The sequence below is a fragment of the Heteronotia binoei genome, chromosome 9, assembly GCF_032191835.1.
Source record: "Heteronotia binoei isolate CCM8104 ecotype False Entrance Well chromosome 9, APGP_CSIRO_Hbin_v1, whole genome shotgun sequence".
Classification (NCBI taxonomy): domain Eukaryota; kingdom Metazoa; phylum Chordata; class Lepidosauria; order Squamata; family Gekkonidae; genus Heteronotia; species Heteronotia binoei.
The window spans coordinates 28,012,743-28,038,844 of NC_083231.1; the positions used below are offsets into that span (position 1 = coordinate 28,012,743).

General features: G+C 42.9%; 1 protein-coding gene across 2 annotated transcripts in view; it reads right to left on the minus strand.

Moving 5' to 3' along the window:
• Positions 1-24,106, minus strand: part of LNX1 (ligand of numb-protein X 1) — a 127,586-nt gene extending 103,480 nt beyond the window's left edge. The window contains exon 1 of one of the 2 annotated variants that reach the window (XM_060246357.1): positions 23,885-24,106. The gene's annotated coding sequence lies outside the window, so the exon portion shown is untranslated. The remainder of the gene's footprint in view (positions 1-23,884) is intronic. The other variant, XM_060246356.1, reaches the window with a different exon arrangement.
• Between the last annotated feature and the right edge of the window lie 1,996 nt (positions 24,107-26,102).

Consider the following 26,102-nt stretch of genomic DNA (forward strand, 5'->3'; position numbering starts at 1 on the left):
CAGGCATTGTAATACCATCTGACCCTAAGGCTATCCTTTTAAATATCTGGGGGGATTTCCTAATTTCTAAGTCACAAAGGGAATTTATTTCCCTATTATTCACTGCCGCCAAATATGCGATAGCTTTAACTTGGAAAAAACCTGAGTCTCCCTCTATCCAAACTTGGGCTTCTAAACTTTGGGAATATTTTATTTTAAATACATTAGTTTTCAATCCCATTATGAGTCTAAGTCTTCTCCTTCTATGTTGCGTAAATGGGAACCTTTTCTGAAAAGGAACTTTGGTTCCTACCTTCACACTTCAACATTACCACGATGAATATCTTTCATTAATAACCTCGCATTAATTGTTTTCATAAATGAAGCCTTGAATCTTATATATGTATCTACATGTGCGTGTGTGTATTGTATTTGAGTTTATTGTAACTGGTCCTCATTAATTTATCTATTTAGTTATTTAGTTTAGATTTGCAAAGTACCTTAGGTAGTGAAGTGCATTATTATTAGTAGTAGTAATATTTTTGGTAGTATTGTGTTTATTGCAATGTTCTTTTTAGGCCTATATTCAACCTTGTAATGTGACAGCCTAACCTCAGGATTGAAATCTTCTCATTGTTTCTGTTTTGCTTACCATTACTTATTGTCATTCAATTTTATATTGTATTTGCTTATGAAACTTTCAATAAAATCTCTTTTAAAATGTCAAAAAAACCCCCCTTTGCTGTGAGAACATTGGACTCTGTGTGGGAACGCTAAGAGAAGCCATGTTGGATCAGGCCAATGGCTCTGTGTCACACAGAAGCCAAAAACCAGGTGCCATCAGGAGGTCACCGGGGAGGTGCCAGACTCCAGAAGCCATGGAGACCACCTTACATAGATAATTTTTTTGGTTTAATTTCTGCATCTAATCAGGGATGTCAGACATGCGGCCAGGGGGGCGAATCAGGTCCCCAGAGGGCTTCTATTAGGTTCCCAAGCAACTGGCTGATCTACTTCCCTTTCCCTCTCTCTTGCTTCCTTCTGCATCTCAGCTTGCTTTGCAAGGCTTGGTCAATCACACAGGAGCTACAGAGCAAAACCTTGATTTTCTCCTTTGTTTGAGACTCCTTCCCTTCCTGGTCCCTCAGGGAGGATGGGAAAAAGCCTGGATCCCATGAATGAGATACAAAGAAAGCTCCTTCATGACCAACAAGTGCTAACGTTTTAAGCATGCTTTAAGCTTTTTTTTTTAAAAAATCTTTAGTCGTGTTTGTCTCTGTCCTTTAAAAAATTTATATCTCTGCTACCTAATCTTAAATAGATACACACATGGTCTGGCCCAAAATAGCCCCATTTATATCAGATCTGACCCTAATAACAAATGAGACACCACTGACCTAAAGACTACTTAGTTTCCGCAACTGTAGTGCTACTGCATGTATTTGGTTGGTTTAATATTCATTTGCAGCTTGCTTTTTCTGAACTGCGAACAAAGCCCTGCTTTATGATGACCTATGGTTAAAAATTAAATTAAATGCAGAGCCAACCAGTCAGACTTAACAAGCATCTTTGACAGAGTATGCCACGCACCACTTAAAGCCGTTACAGTCTTAACCTCTTGCAGTTTGGTTTACAAGCCTTCTCTTGGCCCTCCTTTCCATGCCTTTCTGTTTCTATCTTCCACACATTTAGACTTCACCCAGACCACTGAGAAAAAGAGTAGGCTTGTATACCCATCCATGAAGAAAAACATCATACATGTGGAAAGGTAGCTTTTCCTTGACAAGCTTGCTTTCCACAACAAGGAAGGATTAAAAAGGGGGAAAGGGAAAAGAAAATGCAAGCATTCTCAATTTTAAATAACAGCAATACCAGAAGACAAGGGGCACATGTATAATGGTTACAACCAATGTTCCCTCTAAGCAGAGTTCCCTCTAAGCAGAGTCTTGGGAGCAAAACTTCTACATCGTGAGCTACTGGCATTAAAGTTATGAGCTACTGCATAAATTAGTTTGCTTTGGAGCCATTTTTCCTGCGCTAAGACAAAACTGTGTGAGCCAGAGGCTAAAAAACTGTGAGCTAGCTCACACTAACTCAGCTTAGAGGGAACACTGGCTACAACCCAAATAACATGGATAGCTCAGCTGGAGATCACTGGAGGCAATGATTCCATGTGCAGAGCATAGTCAAAATTCTCTACTAAAATGCACAAACACACAGCAGGTTATGAAATCCACCCTCCTGTGATGCTCACATTCACATGGTCAGAAGAAACCAGTACTGCCCATTCCATGGCTTCTTGGAAAGCTAAATGTGCTGCTTCCCTTTTTAGTAATGGTGAGATTCTCAGGGGGTTCCCTAAATAGACAGAGCCAAGATCAATGCCAAAAGATAATAACCACTTTAGCAAGAAAAATTCTGTCTTCCACACCTTGTAAAGCTGCAGCATTTAACCAATGGGACTTCCCCCACAAGGAAGTGCTAGATCTTCCAGCACTTGGGAAATGTAGCAGCCTGTCTTTCTTCAGCATATTCTAACCCAACCAGTTCTGAACAGAATGCCTAAGAATCGGTGAGCCAAACACACCTTTTGGTGATTGTTTTAATAATTGTAAACTGCCTTGAAAGGTGGGATACCCTTTTAATTAATAAAACCAAACACTGTTTGCACCATGCCTTCCTACCCTTGGTCTACAGCTAGCAGTGCTGAACATACAACAGGAACATCTCAAGTCTGCAAGGGACGCAATCTTAAACACACATTCAAAATTATGATCTATGGTGTTTAATATAACAGAGTATTTTAATAGTTATTAGTAAGCCACCTTGACTCAAATGGAAAAGTAGGAAATATTTAATAAGTAAGTATTCCCATGAGAATGTGCATGGAATTGTTGTCTTATTTCCCCAGCCCAGTCCACCAGCTGAAGCTGCAAATGGCAGATTGGGACAATACTCTGTATCTCATGCCTGGAGAAACTTACCTTGGCTGTGGACTTGTGTCTCTCTGAGGCCCAGTTATATTTCAAACACGTTTCACAGGATCCACATTCTTTTGTTATGATGGGAAAGCGTGGTATTTCTCTCACTTCCAAGAAGGGCTAATGAAGTTAACGTTTCTTTATTGATCCCACAGGCAAAAAAGGTTGAGATCCAGAGATTGCCTTCCAGCAGCACCGACAGACAGGGGTGAACTGTTTCACCAACTGCGACTCCTTTCCTACACCAGGAAGCAGTCATCTGGCGCAAACCAAGTCAGGTGAACAATTTCTCCTGAACTAGTCCTTAAAATATGCACTCCTCCTAATTGCCCTCTCAGATGCAACGGCACTGCATGTAATAAATCTTATTATGCAAATGTATGATGTAAATTGCTTTGGCTGCCATTTAAGCTGTTGCTCTGAACACACGCTCTGTTACAAGCTGGCCGGTCATGCACTGAAGTTCAGCTGATCCAGTTGTGCTAGTGAAGCAGTATAACCAGTTATTAATAATAAGCATGTTGTACACAGAGGGCTCCCATGTGTCAGTGCTACGTTTGGAGCGGGCGAACCTGGACTGAAATTCCTTCTCAGTTAGGAAGCTCACAATCCTATCATATGCCCGAAATTGCAAACCTATGCACGCTCGCTTCGAAGTAATCCTCACTAAGTACAGCACATCCTCCTGCCCCAACTTTATTTGGCCGCTTCCAATGCACTGGCAATCTTATGTACTTTTTGTGTTGAACTCAGTGGGACATGTTTCTGAATCAACAGGATAAAGAACTGGCTGTGAATACCATTCTTCCCTTGGGAAGAAGGGAGAGATACTGATAAAGAAAAAGTCCTAAATTCTCTCTTCACCTGCATTTGAAGCCTCTGTTTTAAATTGCTGTTATTCCTGTTTGGCAGATAAGTAGCTTCAAGCTGGGGCAGGACAGAGCAAGTCATCACTAAGCTGAGACTCCACCAAAAGCTTTCTAGGTATAAACCCAACAGAACTGTCTCCCAGGATTAGCAGATGGGAAGACACTTATCAACTGAACTAGGGCGACTGGACAGCCACCAAGATGATGGTTTGACACGGCATATATGTAGACTCTGTAGATTATGGTATTTTCCCTTTTAATGCTCTTGCAACTTCTTCAAATCTTTATGCTCTGGTTTTTAACATTTGTCCTGCTTGTTTTGAATAAATGCTGCTGATTATTTTGATGCCCATTCATTTCCAATTTGTATATTATTCCTATTTTATTTTATTGCTGCTCTTGTTTGTAGGTTGCTAACAATTCATTGTTAGAGCCGGGGCTTTGAGGGGGGTGTGTACAAAAAGCCCAGCAGTAACTCATTTGCATATTAGGCCACACACCCTGAAGCCAAGCCAGCCAGAATTGTGTTCCTGCTAAAAAAAAAAGCCCTGGCTGTAGTGGATATTGCAGGTTTAGCTATATGTTCTTCCATGTTAATTTAATTTTTCATATGTGCACGTGTGCGTGTATATGTGAGTGTGTGTGTGCTGTGCGTGCACCAAGAAGCCACAGTGACCTCTGGTGACTGACCCTTACTGGGGGCCTGGAGGATATTCAGAGAGGTAGCTGAATAAAGCCTGCCCCCACTACCCAACTGCTGGTATTCCTTAGAGGTCTCCCATTCAAGTACTTGCCAGAGTTGACCCTAGTTAGCTTCCAGGATCTGATGAGATCAGGCTTGCCTGGACTATCCAGGTTAAGGAATCCCATGTTAACTTTAGACAAGCTTTTTTCATTTGTAAATGTGGAATACTTTATCAAGCAGAAGAGAGGGATACACCAACTCTTCCCTCCCCTACCATTATCATGCTGAAAAGCCACCCCCTTTCCATCACTGTACCCAGGGCTTTTTTTGTAGCAGGTCCTCCTTTGCATATTAGGCCACAAATCCCTGATATAGCCAGCCCTCCAAGAGCCTACAGGACCATTATGATAGGACCTACTATAAGGACAGTGGCTACATCAGGGATATGTGGCCTAATATGCAAAGGAGTTCCTACTACAAAAAGAGCCCTGCGTACCTGTAAGTTTCCTCAGCAGCAATAAAACAGCACAGTGAAAAAGCATGGGAGTTAAAGCTTCTCTCTTTCCCTTTCTTTCCTTGCTAAAGGAATTTTCATGGCCAGGATTCCCAGCCACCCAGATGGAACCTAGAGATCTCTCAGAATTACAAGTGGTCTCCAGACTACAGAGATGGGTTCCGTTGGAGAAAATGGCTGTTTGGGGGAGTGGATTCTATGGCATTATACCCCTCTGTGGTTCTTCTGCAAACTCCACCCCCAAAGCTCCGGGAATTTCCCAATCCAGAGTCGGAAACCCTACTGTGGCAATTAAATTTGCAAAAAAAAAAAAAAAAAAGATGTTTAAAATCAATACAGAATAAATCTTAATATGAAGTCAATCTTTAGAGTAAATGATACCTATTTCATTAGTTCAATTTAATATATGTACTTTATGCAGATATTTTAAAATTATCTATGCTTTTTAATAAACCTTGAATGCCTCTGGGGGAGAAAGGAGAAGAGAAATAATACTCTAAGAAGAGGGGACTGGATAAACATTTGGAGCAGAGGTCCATCAGTGGCTATTAGCCGCAAGGTATAGATGGAACTCTCTGTCTGGGGCAGTGATGCTCTGTATTCTTGGTGCTTGGGGGGGCTTCTAGTGTTCTGACCCCACTAGTGGACCTCCTGAGTTTTTGGCCACTGTGTGACAGAGTGTTGGACTGGATGAGGCCATGGGCCTCATCCAACATGGCTTCTCTTATGTACTTATGTTCGAGAGAGACAGACATATACCAATATGCTGTTGTGAAAGCAAATAATCTACCACATGTTGGAAAAAATTAAAACTATAAAGCAAGGTATATATATGGGCTAAACTGAGAACCAGTGTGGTATAGTAGTAAAGTCTCCGACAAGGAGGCTGAGTTCAGACCACCGGCTCAGGGCAGCAGTGTGTTGACCTGGAAGTGAGCTGGTGGAAACTGGAGCGCCCCAGAGCATCCAGACATTCGGGGAACAGGGACAGGCTGCAGGCAGTGTGTTGACCTGGAAGTGAGCCGGCGAAAACCTTGGAGGTGCCCTGGCTTTTTGAGCCAGCTCCAGGTGAGTCAGGGACGGGTTGGGGTAGGAGCGGAATGACAGGCAGAAGTGCACGTTTGGATGTGCTTTTTTGTGCACTCACTTGCCATCCCTGGGGTGGCTTAAACCGCCCATCTGAACCCAGCCAGAGATTCCTTACTCTGCCATAGATGTTTATTGGGTAACCTGGAGCCAGTTACTCTCAGCCTAACCTGCCTTATGGAGCCCTTCTAAGGATAAAATGGAGAACCATGTAAACCACTGTGGGTCCCCATTGGGGAGCAAGGCAGGGTATAAATGAAGTACGTAAATACAATGTGTTTTATTCCCAATTTTGTAGATTATTCACCAGATTTTATTAGTGCATTGGCTTAACTCTTTTAGAAACCTTGTTACATTATTTTTCTCCAAAGCTATAAAAGGTAAAAGGTAGTCCCCTGTGCAAGCATCAGTCGTTTTCGACTCTGGGGTGACATTGCTTTCACGTTTTCACGGCAGACTTTTTACGGGGTGGTTTGCCATTGCATTCCCCAGTCATCTACACTTTCCCCCCAGCAAGCTGGGAACTCATTTTACCGACCTCGGAAGGATGGAAGGCTGAGTCAACCTGGAGATGGCTACCTGAACCAACTTTCGCTGGGATTGAACTCAGGTTGTGAGCAGAGGGCTCCAACTGCAGTACTGCAGCTTTACCACTTTGCCACGGGGCTCTTCCCCAAAGCTATCCTGCTCTCTATAAATCACATTTCCTTAGTCCATTTTATAGCACATGGAGATTGTCTGAATTTAAAGCTAAAAATGTCTAGTTACTTGAAATGTCAAGTTACCAAACAAATTTGTCTTTTACCATATTTAAGATTCCTACAAGGGGCAAACTGCATCTCCAGTTGTTAGCAAGACATCCTAAAGTAGTTATTTCTTGTCTGCCTTAATAGCTGATAGACAAATCAGCTACAGGCCACATGAATCAGACTGATTTCAGTATGTCCAAGAGGAGAATTGGATTTATACCCTGCTCTTCACTTGGAGTCTCAGAATGGTTTACATTCAATCTCCTTCCCTTTCTCTCCCCACAACAGTTACCCTGTGAGATAAGTGGGGCTGAGAGAGCTCTGAGAGAACTGTGACTGATCCAAACTTGTGTTTTGTGGAAGAGCAGGGAATCAAACCTGGTTCCAGATCAGAGCCGGCTGATCTTAACCCGTACACCAAACTGGCTCTCAGAAGAAGCAGCAGCAAAGGAGCATGTGGTCCCTCATGGGATACATAAAATTCAGTCAAACTGACTTACAAATTGCATACCTAGCAAGCAGTGAAAGACTTCTTTTAATTTCAGTTGCAGTTCAGGATGAGGGTTCCAGAAGACTGCATTTATGAACAAATATTGTGGCAGCAGAAGGTATGGAAGGGTGCATGCTGCAGGCTAGAGTATAAGAGGAAAAGAAAATCAAGAATGTATAGCTATGGGGTAGAGAAGAGGTACAGAGGAGACCTTTACAGAGGAGACAGAGAAATTCTTCCCTTGACCTTGTCAAAGCTTCTCAGACAAACCAAATGCTAATTAGATTTCCACTCACATTCAGGGTAGCCTGCTGACAGGCATGAAAAACAGAAACCACACTTCCCATCTTAAGTTAATTTTGTTCTATAAACTATCATCAATATATCTAATTCTCAACATGGTAAAATCTGTAGATAGTTAAATCCAGAGATTGCAGCCATGTACAGACAAGGAGGGTATTTTGGGGAGTGGCACTGGATGTTATGCTGCAAACCTAAGCCTTAGGTTTGCAGAAAAGTCTGAAATGGTTAAGAAAAACATGGGGGTGGGGTGGGGGTAAAACCCTCCAAAATGACAGAAGCAATGCCTGTAGCTCTAAGAAACAAATAAGGACACTGACTGTTGCTAGGCAGCCACAACAGTGATTCAAGGCTTGACTTCTGTCAGTAAATGGCAGAGGCGAGGGCCCTTTCCAGGACTATTTTGGCCTTGGAGGGAGGACTCATTGGGCCAGGCTGGAAGAAATACTAACCCTGCCCCGGCTGTTTGCTACTGTCCAACAGTAGCTACACCATATGAATGCCTCTTTGGTTGCCAGGTCCAATTCATGAAATATCTGGGAACTTTGGGGGTGAAGCCAGGAGACTTTGGGGGTGGAGCCAGGAGCAAGGTTGTGATAAGCACAAGGGAGTTCTGGCCACCTCATTTAATCTATGTATTAATTTTGATATGTTTAATTTGATATGCCTCACTTATTGTTATTGTAATGGTTTTTAATGTCGTAGGCTGCCCTGAGCTGGTGGGGTATAAATTGCAAATTAAATTAAATTAGCATTAAAAAATAAAATTAAAGGGATGCCTTTAAATGCCTTCCCTCCATTGAAAATAATGAGGGATAGGTGCATCTACTTTGGGGGCTCATAGAATTGGACCCCCTGGTCCAATCCTTTTGAAACTTGGAGGGTATTTTGGGGAGTGGCACTGGATGTTATGCTGCAAAAGTTGTGTCTCTACCTCAAAACATAGCCACCCTGAGCCTCAGATGCCAGCAGATCAATTCTCCATTATACCCTATGGGAATCTGTTTCCATAGGGAATAACGGAGTGCCCAGCAGACATATCCCTCCCACCTATTTTCTGATGACCCTGAAGCAGGGGGAGGGCCTCCAAATCAGAAGTTCCACTGCCCCCAAAGGGGATTGGCTACCCTATTGGGTATATTGGTTAGAACTTCAGACTAGGATCTGGGAGACCAAGGCTGGAATTTCCACACTGCCATAGCAACTCACTGTAGAACATTAGGCCAGTCACACACTCTTGGCCTAACCTATCTAATAGGGTTGTTGTGAGGATAAAATAGGGGAGCAGAGGATGACATAAGCTGCTTTGGATCTCCATTATGGAGAGATTCAGGATATAAATGAAGTAATTAACTGTAGCTGAAGTAGGGTTGCCAAGTCCCCTGTGGCCTTTGGTGGGGGATGTTTTTCGTGTGCACAATGCAATGACGTCACCCACAAGTGACATCATGGTGCTGGTGATGTTGTGCACCAGCTGCTCTAGGCGTTTTCAGAAAAACTATGATTTTCCCGGATGCTCTAGCAATTTGGGAGGGAAAACTATGATTTTCCCTTCCAAATTGCTAGAGCATCCGAGAAAATCATAGTGTCTTCAGAAACTCCTAGAGCAGCGAGCATGTGATGTTGCCGGCACAATGATGTCACGTGGGTGACATCATCATGCCAGTGACATCGGGGGAGGTTCTCCCCACCAGCCCAATGTGGGCCGGCAGGTAGGGAACCTCCAGGGCAGGAGAACCCCTGCCTGGTCTGGGGCTTGGCAGCTCTAAGCTGAAGATTGGAGGCAGAGAAAAGGTTGGTTGGTGAGAGGGAAGGGAAAGACCAAAGGAAGCAAGGAAAAGTTAGGCTATGGAGGTTACCAGGAGGAGGGAAAGAGGAAGCTGTGTGGAAAGGAGGTTACAGGGGAAAGTAAGTTGTCCCCTGGAAGTCCTTGCAAGTTCCTCACTGGACAACTGGGCTTCCCAGTGACCAACACTGTCTGACCAGGCCAGTTTTCCCAAATAGAGGCTGTCAGGGAGAGGGAAACAGGGAAAGCTGAAGACAAAAGATAGATAAAGGTAAATTAACTGGCAGGTGAGAAGGAAAGAAGGAAGCGGGATAGGGAGAGAGTTTAATAGGAGAAGAGGAAGTGGTGGGAAGGGAGAAATGAGATCCACCCCCACAAGTTCTTGTAGGTTCCCTGCTTGTTTTGACTGAATCAACTAGAAAGATTGTTTTTAAATCTTAGCTTTTAAAAATAACAATTTAATTTAGCCAGAGGGTAACACATCCTAGCCAAATTAAGTTAGCAACAGGACATTAAACAGAGTTTGAAAAACCTCCAGCTGTACAAATAAACAACAATAATGTCCATAAAGTAGTTTTTCTCAGACGTGTGGCATAACAGTTTGGTGTGCTTGGTGGCAGAGTGTTTGCTTTGGCTTTTGCGAGCCTCAGTAATTCCCTCACAGCTGTCTTGACAACGATGCTGCCAACCCAAACTCAGATCGAGAGAACAACTTTGGACCATTCCATTATGACATGATTACAGAAGAACTGTTATGTCTTTCAAACGGATGATGCCCCATCTGGATGAACAGAATCCCATAGCCCCTACCAGTGACCTGGAGCCACTGTTCATAGATGCAACTGCTTTTCTGAGAGGGAGAATAAAAGCACGTGAAACTTTTGCATAATGATTTGGAGGGAGCTGGTTAAAATGTTACCAGAAGCACTTTTGTTTGCGTCTTCATCTGACTGGTTTTATGAAGAAGCCAGCTGGCTTCCCATCCAGTGTGTTCCAGATTCCTGGAACTCAAGTATAATAAAAAGTAGTCATTCCCCAGACATTTAACTGATAACTGAGACCTTTCTGTTAATCTGGTTTGGTCAGCCAGGCTAAACAGACCACTAATCGGAGAGGTGGAGCCCCCCATTCAATTTGCAGAGCAACATTGTCACCAGTCTATGAATACATCCATGTGTCAGATCTTATAGCTGAAATATATACTCTTTTTTTTGTGCTTAGAGATGCACTGTGTTGACACAAAAATGATGCCTCCTCTGCTGTTCTCCAAAATGTGGAGGAAAGACAGGATTGGTTCTTTGCTCTGGAAGAGAGATTCTGTGGGAATGAAGCATATGAGCACTAAGAAAAAGATTGGTGGACACTGTGAGGGCCATGGGAACCACATGGATCACTGGACTAGAGCAAACTATAGATCTATCACATATTGGACTAGAACCCAGAGGGTACGGTATCTGAAACTAGGACTGCCAAGTTCCCGGGCCAAGCGGGGGTTCCCCTGCCCAGGAGGTTCCCAACCTGCCGGCCCACATTTGGCCAGTGGGGGGGATCCTCCTCCAACATCGCCAGCGTGATGACGTCACTTGTAGTGACATCATCGCACCAGTGACATTGCACGCCAGCCATGTTAGGAGCTTCCAGGAAAACTCTATGGTTTTCCTGGATGTTCTAGCAATTTGGGATGGAAAACTCTATGGTTATAGAGTCAGGGAGGGATGGTGGCTCAGTGGTAGAGCATCTGCTTGGTAAGCAGAAGGTCCCAGGTTCAATCCCTGGCATCTCCAAAAAAGGGTCCTGGCAAAAAGGTGTGAAAAACCTCAGCTTGAGACCCTGGAGAGCCGCTGCCAGTCTGAGTAGACAGTACTGACTTTGATGGACCGAGGGTCTGATTCAGTATAAGGCAGCTTCATATGTTCATATGTTATGCCACATATCTTGAGAAAAACTACTTTATGGGACATTGTTGTTTATTTGTACAGCTGGAGGTTTTTCAAACTCCGTTTAATGTCTTGTTGCTAACTTAATTTGGCTAGGAAGTGTTACCCTCTGGCTAAACTTTTTTTTTTCTGGGGGAATATGGTGGAGGTGAGTTCCAGAACCTCTTTGTAGAAACAAAATTCTCAAAAAAAATTTAAGTTCATGAAGGGCATCCTTGTGTTTCTCCTTCATTTCCCTCTTGGGAGTTTTGCACCCCTTTTTCCAGAAAAAAAAGCACTGGTTGTGACTTGTCAACATTTCCCACACCACCTGTAAAGTTAGATTCTACAGTACTGCACTCACAGCTAAATTTCCCATGATACTGTGGGAATAGGGAAGGGATCAAGTAAAAGAAAGGTGGGGGGGGGAGATAAAGTAGAAAAGGAGAGGATGAAATACAGAAAAAATGGGTTTTAAAACCTGGCTAGTTTTTTTTTACTAAGAACAAACCACAAAACCATTCTTAAATTCCTGTCCAAGGACAAGTGAACATCTGTATTTTACTGCATTTTCAGCAGGATGCTTTATGGGAGTTTTACAGCATTTTGCAGCACTGTGATTTAGTGAGACAGCCTGTTTTTCATTCAGTGGGCAGTTGCTGTTTCATCTCAAGGACTCTGGAGCAAGGTAGGACACTGAAAATATGGAACAATATTGTTACTAATTTCATGTTTTCCTCTGCATCTTTAACACAATGCAATGTAATGTATTTATTCTGCTTTTGCCTATCAAAGCCACGAAGCTATACTGAATCCTCTTCTCTTGGATACTGAAAGCCTTCTGAGACATCACCAGTGGGTGCTTGCATATTTTCAAGGTTTCTAGTATGGCACAGTAACAATAGAAAGTTCTTATTTTTGTTGTTTCTTGTAAATAACCCCTCAAGATTCCCAGGAAGCTGTGTTGGGGGCTATATGTTTTTTCGTACATACCTTTAGATTTTATTTATAATCTGCTTCTGCCCGGTCTTCAATAAGCCCATCAATAGAACATAGACTTAATACCAGGTGCTTGCTAATGACAGGCAACCCCCTGGTAATTCTTGCCAATGCCTGCTGACATCCATCCAGTCATCAAAATGGTATATGCATGTGTGTGTGTGTCTTTATTGCTGCACAATGAACCTTCCAGTGTGACCCAAAAGCGGCAGCATTGCACCAGGGCAACACTCTAGCACTTGCCCAGAAACGCCATAGATTTTGAGTGCAAGCTCTAGAGTGTTGCCCAGGTGTGATGCTGATGCTTCTGGGTCACACCAGAAGTGATGTCATTGCTTATGTTGCCACATCCCTCCTGGCAACCGTAAGGGAATGGAGGGGGGAACTATTCAGAGCAAGAGGGAAGCCCAGCTGACATTGCAGCATTGTGTCTACATCACTTCCATCATGACCTGGAAGTGATGTCGTCACACGGTGGCATCAGGGTGATGCTCTGGTATTTGGGAAAAAACTCTATGGTAAATTTGTCTTCCACTATAGAGGTTTTGCCTAAAGTCCAGAGCACCCTGATGTCACCAATGTGATGACTTCATTTCCGGGTCACATTGGAAGTAACAAACATGTCACTGCAACATTGAGTGAGCCTCACTGTTTTGGGGGGTAAGTCCCCCCTGCTGGCCAGCTGATCAGCAGCAGGGAGGTGGGGCTTGGCTGATGATGACCCCTACTTCCACTAAGAGGCCTGTGGCAACCCTAGTCATTGCAGTCAGTACCCACCTCCCCCCATCTCTCAGTAGTCCATGCCTGCCAACTCTAATAAAACAACAGTATCCTTCCTTATTTTCTTCAGTCGTTTTGGTTTAACACCTTTGAGCAGACTTAGTCTGCTGAACCTGGAGCAACTCCTCTTCAGTTAACTACTGGTATGTCTTGCTTCCTGATAAGTGTGCACACAGAACAGCAGATTTACAACTCTGTCCTAAGGGATTGTATACCCAGGTTACTTTCTAAAGATATTCCTGCAAGTGGTACTTAAGACAATGATACTCACCTTGAAAGTCTGACTCTCATCCAGGATGTGTATCAGAAGCTATCGGAATGGTTATCAAGATCAGCCCTGCAGGCATTTTTAACATGCACCACAGTCTTATCATCAAGTAATCTTCAATAGCTTGGTTACATAATTTAGTACATGTGATTGTTAATGAAGTGCATTAGCTCTCCGGAAGGTAGCATAACGTGGTTTAATTACAGTGTGTACTTGAGCGGCTCATTTAATCTTTCAGCCTCTTATTCTACAAATTGTTAAAAGAAGCCTCATGTCCCTGCACATGAGCTTGTTTCATTGGGCAGCTGGTGTGTCTGAGTGACTTCTCCATAAGCCTGCATTACTGCTCTACAAGACGCCAAAGGCCTAGAATTGTTTCTTTCTCATACATTACAGAGCACGCAAACTGGGTCCGATGGCTCCACCCTGTGTAACAGTCTGACGTGAGTTGCAATCAATGTTCCCTCTAATCGGCAGAATCTTGTGAGCAAAAATTCTACTTTGTGAGCTCCAGGCATTAAAGTTGTGAGCTACGGTTTAAATTAGTGTGCTCTGGAGTCATTCTTCCTGAGCTAAGACAAAAATGTGAGAGCCGGAGGCTAAAAATCTGTGAGCTAGCTCACGTTAACTCAGCTTAGAGGGAACACTGGTTGCAATGTAACCTTGAAGCCTTTAAGCTGGATGGAGATATGTATAAACATTCTCCTTCAATAAAAATTCAAAAGGAGAATCCAACACAAAAGAGCCATTTTAGCATTAATCAAGAATGCTAATGTTTATATTTATTTTCCCCCAGTTGAATAATGACCTTAATTTTTTTCACTCCCTTTGTGCTAATGAGAGGGTTGCCAATCCCCAGGTGTGGACAGGGGATTTCCCAGTTTGAAGGCCCTCCCCCCACTTCAGGGTCATCAGAAAGCAGGGAGGGGAAGGAAATGACTGCTGGGCACTCCATTATTCCCTATGAAGACTGATTCCCATACAGTATAATGGAGAATTGATCTGTGGGTTTCTGAGGGTCTGGGAGGCTGTTTTTTTTAGGTAGAGGCACCAAATTTGCAGCATAGCATTCCATGACTCTCCTCAAAACAACCTCCAAGTTTCAAAAAGATTGGACCAGGGGATCCAATTCTAGGAGCCCCAAAAGAAGGTGCCCCTATCCATTATTTCACATGGAGGGAAGGCATTTAAAAGGTGAGTGGTGCCTTTAAATGTGATGGCCAGAACTCCCTTTGGAGTTTATTTTTATTTATTTATTTATGATTTACGGTATATCCCGCCCTTCCCACCAAGGTGGCTCTGTGGAGTTCAGTTATGCTTGTCACATCCTTGTTCCTGGCTCCATCCCAGTGTCTCCTGGCTCCACCCCCAAAGTCCCCAGATATTTCTTGAACTGGACTTGGCAACCCTAGCTAATGACTTGGCATGACCCACATTTTGCCTATGTTAATTAATTTGCATGTCATTATATGGACTCTGTACTACCCTACTGAATCTAACATGCCTCATTTTATTTTTTCAGTGTTGCTCCCAGATTTTATATTAATCCTAATCTATCAACAGTTGGGAATAGTTCTCATCCACACTGATAAAAAGAAGGGAAAGTCTAATGTTGGAATGTAAATGTAATCATCCTGACCCCTCAGTGGCTGCTCATATCCATGACAAATTTGGGTATCCAGTTAGGTGTCCTATGTTATAAAGGCCCCACCCAGAATCTGAAAAACTTGGCAGCTTCTAGGGAAGTTCAGACTGGTGTCACGGTTTTCAAAGGCACCGTATTAGGGAACACTGTTCTACTCTCTCCTTGTAACTTTCCCCCTCCTCTTCCTCTATTTTGCCTGGGTACATTTAGCTGCTTTGGATTGACAATACTTGATGATGGAACACATTTTGTTAGTCTTTAAAGTAAGGTTGCCAGCCTCCTGGTGGGACCTGGAGATCTCCTGCTTTTACAACTTATCTCCAGCTGGCAGAAATCAGCTCCCCTGGAGAAAATAGCTGCTTTGAAGGGTGGACCTCAGAGCTTTTTTTTTTTTTGAGCAGGAACACACAGGAAGGCAGTTCTGGCTGGCTTGGCATCAGGGGGTGTGGCCTAATATGCAAATAAGTTTCTGCCGGGCTTTTTCTACAAAAAAGCCCTCTTTGAAACAATGGTGATGTCAGGGGGTGTGGCCTAATATGCGCTTGAGTTCCTGCTGGGCTTTTCCCACAAAAACCGTCCTGGTGGACTTTATGGCATTATACCATGTTGTGGCTCCTCTTGCACCAAACCCAGCCCTTTCCCGGGTCCACTTCTAAAGTCTCCAGGTTTTTTCCAACACAGACCCGGCAACCTAACTTTAAGGTACTATTGGATTCCTATAAAATGCTTGGGAAATAAAACTATTTCTGAAGCTCTTGACTTCAGATTTAATCATAATCCTCCGCAAATGTCCAGATAAGTAGCTCCCAATGCAGAAAGGCAGCAAGTGGGGGGGGGGAGGAGAGAGAACCAAAACATTGATTGGATTTGCATGCCTAGGGTGGCGATCCTGTTGTCATGACATCTTAAGCGATCACTTGTGCATAGGGTTGCCAATCCCCAGGTGGGCGCAGGGGATCCCCAGGTTTGGAGACCCTCCCCCGCTTCAGGGTCATCAGAAAGCGGGGGGAGGGGAGGGAAATGTCTTCCGGGAACTCTATTATTCCCTATGGAGATTTAGTCCCATAGAAAATCATGGAGAATTGATCTGCGGGTATCTGGAGCTCTGGGGGGGGGCTGTTTTTTGGGGTAGAGGCACCAAATTTTCAGTATAGCATCTGGAGACTCTCCCCAAAATATCCCCCAAGTTTCAAAAAGATTGGACCAGGGGGTCCAATTCTATGAGCCCCAAAAGGTGCCCCTATCCTTCACTATGGAAGAAAGGAATTGAAAAGATGTGCCGTCCCTTTCAATGTGATGGCCAGAACTCCCGTTGGAGTTCAATTATGCTTGTCACAGCCTTGATCTTGGTTCCACCCCAATGTCTCCTGGCCGCACCCCCAAAGTCCCCAGATATTTCTTGAATTGGACTTGGCAACCCTACTTGTGCAGCAAACTACTGCTGCTGTCTGCTGTGTTATGGCTGCCATATTGATCAGTCACTCACCACAGAGACTATGTGGTTTCCACATAGCAATCACTGCCTCTAATTTCTCTTTATATGAGGCTGCATGTTAATACTTCTCGCATGAGAAACAGCCAAGCTCTGACTGAGAATTCTGAAAGCACTCTTTGCTCAGTCGAGAATTGTGAGAATCCTCAAATGTCTGCCTAGATGTCATGCTAGGATGTGTTAGCTAACGTCACAAATTACTAGGAGGAATTATCTGAGTAAGATAATGAGGAACAAGATAATGACAGCCCACAGTAGCTTGTTCTTTCTAGGCATGACTTTGAGACAAAAACCTCCAGGCTTCCTGTATGTGTGACTTTTGTGATACCTGTAAGACTTCTCAGCCATCAAAGCCTGGCCACTTTTTGCATGGCGAATGCATGGCAGAGCTTTTAAATCAATTACTTGAAACAAGAGCATGACTTGTTTTCCACTGGGTAGCTTTGAATAAATAGCCATGCGTGTGTCCGGTTTCGCTTTATCTGTCCAGTGAGTTTGAAAGCTGATTCCTAATTACATAGAAGTATTTGTTTAATTTACAGAACATTCACAAGAAGATCAGGTCCCCCACAAAAGGGTCAATGAAAGGAGCAAACTGTGCCTATTATAGAATTTCCAGTTTAAAACAATTTATTATACTGTAATATATTGTAATAACACTTATCATTTGTTATTAAAAATTAATACATATACATTACATTTTCTCCCCCCTCCCCCCCTTTTGGTGACCCCTGGCAGTGTATTTTAATTAAATTGCCAAAAAAAAGGTAATCAGTTTAGTCTGTTTAAGAATCTTCATAAAAAGAAAGCATCATAAAGCAAAAAGAGAAAAGGAAAGAAAAACCATATGTTATAATTATAATCCATCTTTATAGTAATCCTTTAGTCATTATCAAAAGAACAAAAAAAAGATATATTTCAATAGTCTTGCTTTTTTACTATAATCCATTTAACGTTCCTTTAGAATTTAATCACTGTCAAAGATCACCAAATATCCCTTAACATTCCATTGTTTATCATATTTTTGAAATCTTCTCCACTCATTTTTGAACTTCTCTAAATCATGTTCTTTTAAGATTCTTGTAAGCTTGTCCATTTCACTCCAATGCATAACTTTTAGAGTCCATTCCCACTTTTCTGGTATTTTATCTTGCTTCCACATCTGCGCATATAATGTCCGAGCAGCTGAAAGCATATACCAAATTATCATTCTATCTCGTTTTGGAAATTTTTCCATTTGTAATCCCAACAGAAAAATGTCTGGTGCCTTCCTATTATAGAATTTCAATGCAAGAACATTAAACTGGCCAGTTAAATCCTGCACACATGCTCAGATAGCCTTGTTTGTATTAGTATGATATGTAGCCTCTTAATGGTATTTTGTATTAGTATGATATATAGCCTCTTAATTAGCCTTGTTTGTATTAGTATGATATGTAGTGGTATATAGCCTTGTTTGTGTTAGTATATGTAGCTTCTTAATTAGCACTACTGCTAATATGTCAAATGCAGTACTCCACCACAAAGAAAGCACATTACATCATTATTATCACACTAGTGATACTTCCTTCCTAATAAAGTTCACATTTGTCAGGCCAAAAGGGAACTATAAGTGGAAAAGAAGACTGGATTGAATGTATGTCACTTCCTAGGGATTCTGTTGTTAAGAACAGTGTAGTTTAACCAGGTTTAATCTGGTTAATTCTTGTGTTTTCTGGTAAGGTATCTTCTTAGAAGATGATAAAATTTAGATCAGAATTTAGAATAATTACCTCAGAAATTTAACCTTCTGCTCCATGAATTCACCCCAAACCAGTATGCCAATTTAAAATGAACAATGACATCCTAAGGAGAATTACATCCTTCTAAGCCTAGTGACTTTAATGAAGCTAGAAGGGTGTAACTGTTAGGGTTGCCAAGTCCAATTAAAGAAAATCTGGGGACTTTGGGGGCAGAGCCAAGAGACTTTGGAGATGGAGCCAGGAGACATTGGGGGTGGAGCCAGGAACAAGGGTGTGACAAGCATAATTGAACTCCAAGGGAGTTCTGGCCATCACATTTAAAGGGACAGCACACCTTTTTAAATGCCTTTCTTCCATAGGAAATAATTAAGGATAGGGGCACCATCTTTGGAGGCTCATAGAATTGGACCCTCTGGTCCAATCATTTTGAAACTTGGGGGGTATTTTGGGGAGAGGCACTAGATGCTATACTAAAAATTTGGTACCTCTACCTCAAAAAATAGCCCCCCCCAGAGCCCCCAATACCCACAGATCAATTCCCTATTATTCCCTATGGGAATCGTTCTCCGTAGGGAATAATAGAGTGTCCAGTAGACATTTCCCTTCCCCCATGCTTTCTAAAGGGGGGGAGGGCCTCCAAACCAGGGAATCCCCTGCCCCCTCCCTCTCTCACACACGCAAATACTTACTAGATCTTCTTCCTGCAGAACTTTGCTTGCTGTGAAAACGAAAGCAAAAGAAAGAGAGGGGCCATTCTCCATGGAAACTATTACTGACCCTTTCCAATGAAGCCCTTCCTGTTTCCTGCGCAGCCTTGAAGGCACACATTTTACAAACGGATCAGTTTGCAGGTTTCTAAACCTGCAGGAGCTCTACAACTACATGATGCCTACACACATGTTCTCCCCGCCCCCCCCCCCCCGCTTCCGGATTTTTGGAGAGCGGTGGAGGAGGCTGCAAATTCAGGGGTCCCCCGCCAGGATGGGGGTGGGGGGGGAAGCCTAGTAACTGTGTTGAATTGTAGTGTTAGCAGCATAAAATCTCATTGCCTGCTAACATTTAAACTTGACCTCACAAAGTGGACACAAAATGACAACATAAACAACATTATTAGTTTGTCTGCAGATGTAAAAATGATCTCTTGTTGCCAGCCCCAAAGGGGAGGTTATAGTCTGCACAATGATCCAATATAGCAAACCTCTTATCCTGTCCGTGCTTTTTATTTCAATTTCTCACAAAAAATATTATCCTATGGGGAGTCACTGGACCTTGCACAAAATTCTCACATAGTTTATTTACTTTCTTTCCTGATAAATGCACATAGAATTTAGAGCCAGGAACATTCCTTTTCTCAGCTCTGTGCTATAACAAAGCCAATCTGTAGCAGTTAACGCCCAGAAACATAAGTCTGGAAATCCCTGCCTCCACCCCTAAATACTGAAGCCAGTCAAACAGACAAAGTAAAACAAATTGGTACCATATCTAGACCACTTTAGATGGCAAGAGAATTCTAAGTTGCGGGCATCAGGACTCCTTTGCATATTGGGCCACCCCCCACCCCCCGAGGTAGCCAGTCCTCCTGGAGCTTATAGTAGGCCCTGTATTAAAAGCCCTGTAAGCTCTTGGCTACATCAGGGGTGTGTGGCCTAATATGCAAAGAAGTTCCTGCTACAAAAAAAGTCCTGATGGACATGGTTCCCTTTGTTGGTCTTACAGGTGCCACTGGACTCAAACTTTGTTCTGTTGCTTCAAACCAACATGGCTACCCGCCTGAATCTGTACACATACACTCTGTTTCCTTTTATGGATTAATATAAGAAATTATTAACAGATCACTTCTGTAACCCTTCTATATTATCATAACATTGTGGTGGAAAGTGCTGTCAAGTCACAACTGAGAAAAATGGCAACCCCTGTAGGGTTCTGAAGGCAAGAGACATTGAGAGGTGGTTTGCCATTGCTTGCCTCTGCATCACAAACTCTGATTTTCCTTGGAGGTCTTCCATCCACGTACTTGCCAGGGCTGTCCCTACTAGCTTCCAAGTAGGGTTACTAATCCCCAGGTGGGGGCAGGGGATCCCCTTGTTTGGAGGCCCTCCCCCAGCTGGGGGGTGGAATGTCTGCTGGGCACTCCATTATTCTCTATGGAGACTGATTCCCATAGGGTATAATGGAGGATTGATCTGTGGGTATCTGGGGCTCAGGGGGGGGGGCTGTTTTTTGAGGTAGAGGCACCAAATTTTCAGCATAGCATCCAGTGCCTCTCCTCAATGCGCCCTCCAAGTTCAAAAAATTGGACCAGAGGGTCCAATTCTATGAGTCCCAAAAGAAGGTGCCCTGACCATATACTTCATTATTTCCAATGGAGGGAAGGCATTTAAAAGGTGTGTGGTCCCTTTAAATGTGATGGTCAGAACTCCCTTTGGAGTTCAAGCATGCTTGTCCCAACCTTGCTCCTGGCTCCACCACCAAAGTCTCCGGATATTTCTTGAATTGGACCTGGCAATCCTACTTCCAGGATCTGACAGGAGCAGGCTAGCCTGGGCATCATTAGATAGCTATGGTCTGTGTGGAATAATTCACTGCCACTGGACATAATGATTACCATGAGCAGCACCTTGGGCTTTAAGAGGGAGATAGGTTAATTGAAGATACGTTGATCAATAGCTACTATCCATGGTGACTAAAGGCAGGGCTTTTTTTGTAGCAGGAACTGCTTTGCATATTAGGCCACACAGCCCTGATGTAGCCCATCCTCCAACAGGGCTCTTAATACAGGGCCTACTTTAAGCCCCAGGGGGATTGGCTACATCAGGAATGTGTGGCCTAATATGCAAAGAAGTTCCTGCTACAACAAAAGCCCTGACTAAAGGGAACCTCTGTATACAGAGGTAGGCTCAAGTCTCAATACCTGTGCTAAGTGGCAGCATCAGGGGAATGACCTGTTCATTGGCTCTCCAGGGCAACTGGTTGGCTGCCGTGTGATGAACTCTGGATTAGATGGGCTGCTGGTCTGGTCCAGCAGGGCTCTTATCTTCTTCTCCTAATTAAACTGCAAGGATTACAAAAATTGTAACCTGCCCTGCTAAATTTATTCATTTCTTCCTCCATATATTCTTCAACAATAAATGGGTTCATAAGCCTGTGATGTTTCATTGTTGTTTTAGTGTTCCACTAAGCAAGCAAACCTAAGTATGTCTTCTCAGAACCCTACTCAGGTCTATTCTAGGGTTGCCAGGTCTGACTCAAGAACTATCTGGGGACTTAAGGGGTGGAGCCAGGAACGAGGGTGTGACAAGTATGATTGAACTCCAAAAGGAGTTCTGGCCACCACATTTAAAGGGACCGCATGCCTTTTAAATGCCTTCCATTCACTGGGAATAATGGAAAGGGGCACCTTCTTTTGGGGCTCACAGAATTAGACCCCCTGGTCCAATCTTTTTGAAACTTTGGGGGAGGGGTGTTTTGAGGAGAGGCACCATAGGGTATACTAGTCAACGTCATCGCTCACACTGTTATGATCATGAGTTGCTCTGAGAGCCAGCATAGTGAAGTGATTAAGAGCAGTGGACTGGAAAACCAAATTTGATTCCCCACTCCACATGAAACCAGCTAGGTGACCTTGGGCTAGTGACTCTTCTCTTCTCTTCTATACCATAGGGTATAATGGAGTGCCCAGCAGTCATTTCCCTCCTCCCACCCCATTTTCTGATAACCCTGAAGCAGGGGAGGGTCTCCAAAATGGGGGGTTGGCAACCCTAAAGCTTAATCCTTGGAAAGTGTTTGTAGGACTGCACTGCACTAGGCATTGGGGTTCACATAGGCCCCAGTTAAGGTAAGTGAAACGCTGCACATCCAAGGCATAACCCAACATAGTGAAAACTCTTACTGAATAACTCAATAGATTGTTAAGGTGTTGTGAAACTCTACTGAAATTAATATGGGGCTCATCATTACATAGTTGCATAGTTAAACACCCATATTTGCACCTTAATACCATGTAATTTCTGCATTACACCAAAATTATTAGAAACAATGAACATATCTGATAAAGTATGACTTAACTGGGGTATTTTTAACATGAATACCGTATGAGTAAAGCATTGGTTGTAAGTGTAGGAATATTAAAAGAATTTCCTAAGTAAAAGGAAGGGACAATTTGGTCCAGAACACCACAAACACCAACATCACTGCAAAATCTTTGTGCAATCCTATCCCAAACATCCAATTATGTTCTACAATTTGTGGTCCACCAAACTGAAAATGACCAGGCCACCCCATTGCAGCATTCCAAGGGTCTGACAACTTTCTGTCTTCCCCAACTCTTTACAAGTGTCCGCTGGGGGTTGCCAGGTCTCTCTTTTCTACTGGTGAGAGGGTAGGGGTTGCCATCTCCAGCTTGGGAAATTCATTGAGATTTGGGGTGGACTAAGACCTCAGTAGGGTACAATGCCATAGAGTCCACCCTCCAAAGCATCCATTTTCTCCAGGGGAACTAATCGCTGCAATCTGGAGATAAACTGTAATTCCAGGGATCTCCACCCTCCAGTGCCCTGCTCGCTCATACAAAGTTTTTACAGTTCAAATCAGGAGGTTTAGCAAACCCTTAGGAAGCCACCAGACATGATTATAGCTAATGGTCAGCATTCAGTTCTGTGAGTCACAAGTCCTGTGGCCCCTTTTATTGCCTCTACAGCAAACATGCTAAGGGTAATTTCCATCACACCTGCAGCCGCTGCATTGCATTCACTTAAAGGAACAATTACTGGAAGCAAACAGTTTAAGATTTTCCCACAGGATGATCATTCCTTGCCATTTGGGATTAATTCTTTACCAAGAAAAATCAGCTGCACGCCACAGCCTTTGCTGAGCAACATGTTAACAATGTATTAGCCATAAGAAGGCAGGGGGAGATTTTATTCATGAGGTTTTGATGAGATTTCAATGCATAAACTATAGGAAGGTTTGGCTAAGCCAGAGCAACAGTAAAACCTAACAATTACAGCTATTGTTTGGAAGGATGTTGATTAACAAGCATTTATTCAGTACTGAGAAAAAGGAAGACTTAATCTCTACAAAAACAGTTCCCTGTGATTCTAGGTCTTAAAACAATTTGCTTCTTAAATAGTCCCACTGGAACAACTCCAGAAAAATGCGGGGGTTGCCAGTTGCATAGGGCATGAAGCTCTGCATTCTTACTTGGAAGTAAATCTCACTGACTTCAATGGCACTTACTCCCTGGAGGGTATACATAAGGTTGCAAACTCAGGGAATTTACAGCACAGTCCTACAACTTTCTAAGCTCACTGACTTCACTTTAAACTTCTTGTCAGATGTACCATACAGCCCAAAGGAGGCCTTCTACCCAATAAAAGACATACTGAGAAACTGAAGTATAAGGGTATGAAGCAATAAAATTTAATGCCGAAAGGACAACAGCTAACCTTCATAACTCTAAATGCTGGTCCATTACCTTGCTCTGCTAAGGCATACAAACATTTGTTTACCATAGTTAGTGTCTTACATTAAATGTACGCTCCTGAAAGGCAGCCTGAAGCTAGTTGCAGAAAAGTGAAAGTCAGAACAAAAACAGCTTAACTCACCTTTGTACTCAGGGTACACAACTGAATCTTGGATTCTTTTACAGGAAGCTCATATGCTCCATCCACGTTAGTGCATGGGAAGGGGAGAAAAACAAATTAGTGTTCTTTAACACGATTAAGCTTAACAACAATGCATTTGAGCTTCCCCTCTGATACCTGCAGGAAGAAGCCTTTAATTGGCTGGTCCACACAAAGAAGTTCATGACATCACACATGGCTGGAAAGACAAACTTTTACTGCAAACACCTGAGTGATTTAAAGTGGCAGTCAGCCGCACCCGACCTGTCATGTATTCTTGAGGCAAGAAGACTGCATGTGTCTGCCTGCATTTGGTGTTTTGTTTCAGATAACATATTTTGCGCAAGAAGATGCCTTCCCTTTTAAGCAGCGTATTTCTATTCACCTTTTATATTCTGTAGTCAGCAGTTGCAAAGATGCACTGTTTGAAGAAAAAGGGTTGATAAAGATGAAAAGGCTATGCGAAAGATCATGGATGGTAATTCTGGTACTTTGTCGTGGGTATGGTTGGGGCAGGGTGGGCAGGACAGGGGGCAAATTTAGACTGGGAGAGAGAGAACTGTAATTTGTGCATTGATTTTTTTTAAAAAACCATCCTGACCTCACACTTTTTATAATTCAGCACCTAGAATCAAATTATCTGAAAACAGACACTCAGGCAAAACTGGCACTAGCACAAAACTGAAACCCACTCCAATATATATTAACCCAATTTTTTCTAAATAAGTAAATACAGAATAGTGACTGGTTAGGTATATGTTTAATGTTTAACCATATATAAAATGTATTTAACTTTTAAAAAGCACATTAACGTCTGTGTTTATCAACCATCCCAATCTTTTACATTCATGGACCAGAACACAGGAAGATAGAAAGAGGTTTATTCATTTTTGAATAATTAGATAGAACATTGTGTACATCTTTCCCTTTACCAAATCTATAGATAAAATATCTCCATGTTATTTTCCTAGAGCCCTGGGCAACCAATGGGAAGAGCTGACAAGTGGTGCAATCCAAATGGCAAAGGTTAGGTCTCTGGTCTGCAGGTGGAATGAAAATCCACTAAATCCTAGAGCCAGCCCAGCAATGCAAACGGCGTAGCTCGGAAAAGTTATATCAAAGTAAATCACCATCATGTGCTCTGGACTTCCCTGAATGCAGGAAGCACCCCAAGTTTTCCTCTCCATTGAAAGACAGTGCTGGTTACTTATGGTGGTTTTGTATTTATCATGTTTGAGTCCAGTGGCACCTTTAAGACCAACAAAGTTTTATTCATGGTACAAGCTTTTGTGTGCAAGCACACTTTGTCTGATGAAGTATGCTTACACACGAAAGCTTATGCTATGAATAAAACTCTGTTGGTCTTAAAGGTGCTACTGGACTCAAACTTTACCCTGCTGCTTCAGACCAACGCAGCTACCCCACCTGACTTTTTATTTATAATGCCTACTTGTTCACTAATATATAACTCCTCATCCTGGAAGCAAATAGTCTCCTCTAAGGAGAAAGCACACCTGCTAATCCTGCATTAGGTACCCAAAGAACAACAATGCCCCAATATTTCAATTTTAGCCCACACAAGTGGTAAGCTGCAGTATTGCAGTCCAAGCTCTGCTCACAACCTGAGTTTGATCCCGGTGGAAGCTGGGTTCAGAGAGCCAGCTCAAGGTTGACTCAGCCTTCCATCCTTCCAAAGTTGCTAAAATGAGTACCCAGCTTGCTGGGGGTGGGGAGTGTAGATGACTGGGGAAGGCAATGACAAACCACCCTGTAAAAAGTCTGTCATGAAAACATTGTGATGAGACATCACCCCAGAGTCAGAAATGACTGGTACTTGCACAGGGGACTTTTACCTTTTTTCTAAAGCTAAAGATGCTTGGTTTTCTAGGTGTCCAAATGAAACAGTAACCGCCTTCTGTTATGCCATTCACGCTGGCAGAATACTGATTTCAGTCCCAAGCTGGGAAGTAGATTGAGTGTTAAGAAAAATAACTCCAGTTATTACCTTTGCTTTAAAAAAAACCCATAAGCTAATCATCCCTAACTATTAGGAAGCACTTGGTTTAATAAAGGACAGTCCCCTGACAGTCATAATGTCACAGCTATTTGAAGAAACTCAATGTAAGCAAACCCACCAGGTTAAAATTAAAAAAAACCCAAAACAAAACAAATCCATTACAGGGTAGAGCCAAAGGCGAAT